Below are 4,441 nucleotides of genomic sequence, written 5' to 3'. Positions count from 1 at the left end.
AGTCGCAATGTCGCCCAGTTCATGCTTCTGCTCCGCCCACAAGTTCTCCCACAACGCTTTGGAGCTCGCGATCATGGCAAACATGGTGCACAGAGGAGGATCAGGAGCGAGGTGGTGCATTGAGGATCGCGCCGGTTCTGGCCACGTATACATAGCAGGAGCCAGTCAGGCCAAGCGATAGGTTGTATGAATGCAAGCGCCAAAGTGGGTTTCTCTGCTGTCGTGCTTGTTTAGTGTTGGCAGGCGGAGGGATGCATGGGCAGCTGGTTTGAATGTGTAGAGATCCTCCCCTCAAGACTCTTTCGCATTGAACAGCGCGAAGACCGGCTCGACGCTCTTGGCCGGCGCCCCCCACCCACCCTTCATTGACAGTTGCAATGAACAGTCGTGGCTACTCTGGCCGGCGTGAATGCGACGCGGGGATTGGAGGTGCATTCGCACGGGAGAGGGAAACCATTTTCGGGAGGGACCAAGGTGTTAGACGAGTACGTGGCAGAGGTTCGGACGCCGGCAAAGTCCCAAGTTCACGGGAAAACGAACAACCGAACTGGTCCACGAATCATTGGGGTGCCGTGTTGAATGGAAAATCGCGTCCAAACCGCTTGGTCTGGACGATTGCGAGCATTTAGGGGTCCGCATTTGAGATGCCCTCAGAACTCTGTCTTAGGGCATCTCCAAAACGGACCCTCAAACCGCCCGTAACCATTCGGACCGCGCGGCCCGGATGTATTTTACCGTCCAACACGGATCTGTATCGGTCCGCCGACCACTCCAGACGCGTTTTTTTCCTGCAAATTGGAAGCGAGCTGGGGGCCTTTGCGGGAGTCCGAACATGAGCCACGTAGGACTCCAACACCCCCGGCCCACTCAAGTTCCCCTCCTGGTCCCATTCTCTTTCACTCCGCCCCTACTCTCCCTTGCTTTACATCCGCGCTCTTTTATTTTTTTAAATGTCATCGGGGGCAGAGGAAAACTGCCCACGAGAATTTTCATTAAACTTTAAGTCATGACAGACAAGATTGAAGGGATTTTTACAGCTGCACAGAGGGGCAGTGAGAGAGAGAGAGAGTAGGTGGAGGGGGCTAGTGCAACATAGTAAGACATTGGACCCATGACTCCAAGATCGTCTTACAGATAGTGCGAGAGCATCGCCACCTCCAGAGTGAGACATCAGCAGAGATGTTGCGGACCACATCAAGTGGCAGGAGGTTTTGCGCGCGGAAGACTTCGGCATTCCTGCTCTTCCAAATATTCCAGACGACGGCGATGCAGGTGGTGGGTCACAGACGAGGTGGCGTAGGGAACCCCGAACCCCCCCAGAGCTAGCCGAACACAGGGCCTCCACCGACGGGGCCGCTGGGGTGCCCGGGGAGGCCAGAGCCCAGACTGCGCGGGCATGCATGCACTCGAACAACAGGTGCTCTACGGTCTCTGCTTCCCCACAACACACAGGCGGCATTGTCAATAACGTGCCTCCTGTTAAGCAGGGCAGCACACAGCAGCCGGCGATGATGACAGAGCCAGAGAAAGAACTTGCACTTCCGAGGCGCGAAACTACCTCAGATGGTCGGCGAAAAGACATCAATTGCGTGCACCTCCATGGCGGCACGGTACACCCCCCTGGCAGTGAATCTGGCCCCGGAGAGGCGCAGGAAGCGCTCGTCCGGGACGCCCGTGCGGAGGGCCACACAACGAAGCTCCGCCTTGAGGCAGACCAGCTCAGCGCGGGCGATCGAGGAGAGCCACGGCTGGAGCTGACCCTCAAGCCACCCCAGGACCACGACAACACATGCATTGGGGCACACAGAATGAGAGAAAAGCGCCGGAAACATGGACTCGAGCGTTGCCTGAGAGCATCTCCAGCCGTTGCCCCCCCGTGGAGGCATAAAAATCGCCGCCTAGGGGCGAGCCGGCGGTCGAATCAGCGCTGGGGCGGTTGGGCATCCAGCCGTCGCCTCCAGGTCGGCCCCAGGCGCTGAGATTGGCCCAGTTTTCGGCCCACTTTCGACGAATAAAGGCCCCATATGGGTGAGAATCGGCCCATATTCGACGTGGTTCGGCGTTGAATTCTCAACATAAATATTTTTTATCACATAGTTCATCACAAAAAATCAAATAGTTCAACAAAATAGTGCAACAACAAATAGTTCAATACAAATTATATAGTTCAACAAATAAAAACTCATCACACGCCGAGCTAGGCGTCGCCCTTGATCCTCCATAGGTGCTCCACTAGATCCTGTTGCAGTTGATGATGCACCTGTGGGTCTCGGATCTCCTGACGCATACTGAGGTAGGCAGTCCAGATGCCGGTAGCTGGTGATCAACTTCGGCTAGAGGACCCTGCCTGTAGTATGGTTCAGTGTCAAACACTGGCTCTTCCTGCTCGCTCTCGATGATCATGTTGTGCAAGATAACACAGCAAGTCATGATCTCCCACATTTGATCTTTCGACCAGGTTTGAGCAGGGTACCGGACAACAGCAAATCGAGATTGGAGCACACCAAATGTCCGCTCGACATCCTTCCTGCAAGCCTCCTGCACCTTGGCAAAGTGGGACTTCTTGCCTCCTGGCACAGTGTTTGAGATAGTCTTCACAAACGTAGACCATCTCAGATAGATGCCATCAGCTAGGTAGTACCCCTTGTTGTAGTGCCGCCCATTGACCTCGAAGTTGACCGGAGGAGAATGACCTTCAACAAGCTTGGCAAAGACAGGGGAGCATGTTGGGGATCGTTGCAGAAATAAATAAAAAATCTACGCATCACCAAGATCAATCTATGAAGAGACTAGCAATGAGAGAGAGGGGAGTACATCTTCATACCCTTGAAGATCGCGATGCGGAAGCATTACAAGAACGCAGATGAACGAGTCGTACTCGCAGCGATTCAGATCGCGGTTGATTCCGATCTAAGCGCCGAACAACGGCGCCTCTGCGTTCAACACACGTGTAGCACGAGGACGTCTCCTTCTTGATCCAGCAAGGGGGAAGGAGAAGTTGGGGAAGAACTCCGGCAGCACGACGGGGTGGTGGTGGAGCTTGCAGTTCTCTGGCAGGGCTTCGCCAAGCTCAACGGAGGAGTAGGGGGTGTTGGAGAAGGGAAGGGATGCGCCTTTGATGAGGTCCTGCTGCCCTCCCTCCTCCCCTCTATTTATAGGGGCAAGGGAGAGGTGGGTCGGCCCCCTCCAGATGGATCTAGAGGGGGGCGGCGGCAAAGGGGGCGAGGCTTGCCCCCCAAGCCAAGGGGGGCGCCCCCTTTAGGGTTTCCCCCCAACCCTAGGCGCATGGGCCCTAGGGGGTTTTGGCGCCCAACCCACCTAGGGGCTGTTTCCCCTCCATATTCAGCCCATAGGGCCCTCTGGGGCAGGTGGACCCTCCCGGTGGACCCCCGGAACCCTTTCGGTGGTCCCGGTACAATACCGATAAACCCCTGAACACTTCCGGTGACCGAATAAGGACTTCCCATATATAAATCTTTATCTTCGGACCATTCCGGAACTCCTCGTGACGTCCGGGACTCTGAACAACATTCGGTAACCGCATACTAATTCCCATAACAACTCTAGCGTCACCGAACCTTAAGTGTGTAGACCCTACGGGTTCGGGAATCATGCAGACATGACCGAGACATCTCTCCGGCCAATAACCAACAGCAGGATCTGGATACCCATGTTGGTTCCCACATGTTCCACGATGATCTCATCGGATGAACCACGATGTCGGGGATTCAATCAATCCCGTATGCAATTCCGTTTGTCCATTGGTATGCTACTTGCCCGAGATTCGATCGTCGATATCCCAATACCTTGTTCAATCTCGTTATCGGCAAGTCTCTTTACTCGTTACGTAATGCATGATCCCGTGACTAACTCCTTAGTCACTCTGAGCTCATTATGATGATGCATTACCGAGTGGGCCCAGAGATACCTCCCCGTCATACGGAGTGACAAATCCCAGTCTCGATTCGTGCCAACCCAACAGACACTTTCGGAGATACCTGTAGTGTACCTTTATAGCCACCCAGTTACGTTGTGACGTTTGGTACACCCAAAGCATTCCTATGGTATCCGGGAGTTGCACAATCTCATGGTCTAAGGAAATGATACCTGACATTAGAACAACTTTAGCAGACGAACTACACGATCTTGTGCTATGCTTAGGATTGGGTCTTGTCCATCACATCATTCTCCTAATGATGTGATCCCATTATCAACGACATCCAATGTCCATGGTCAGGAAACCGTAACCATCCATTGATCAACGAGCTAGCCAACTAGAGGCTCACTAGGGATATGTTGTGGTCTATCTATTCACACATGTATTACGATTTCCGGATAACACAATTATAGTATGAACAATAGACAATTATCATGAACAAGAAATATAATAATAACCATTTTATTATTGCCTCTAGGGCATATTTCCAACAGTCTCCTACTT

The sequence above is a fragment of the Aegilops tauschii genome, chromosome 4 (assembly GCF_002575655.3).
Source record: "Aegilops tauschii subsp. strangulata cultivar AL8/78 chromosome 4, Aet v6.0, whole genome shotgun sequence".
Classification (NCBI taxonomy): Eukaryota; Viridiplantae; Streptophyta; class Magnoliopsida; order Poales; family Poaceae; genus Aegilops; species Aegilops tauschii.
Note: the sequence above shows the minus strand (reverse complement) of the source record.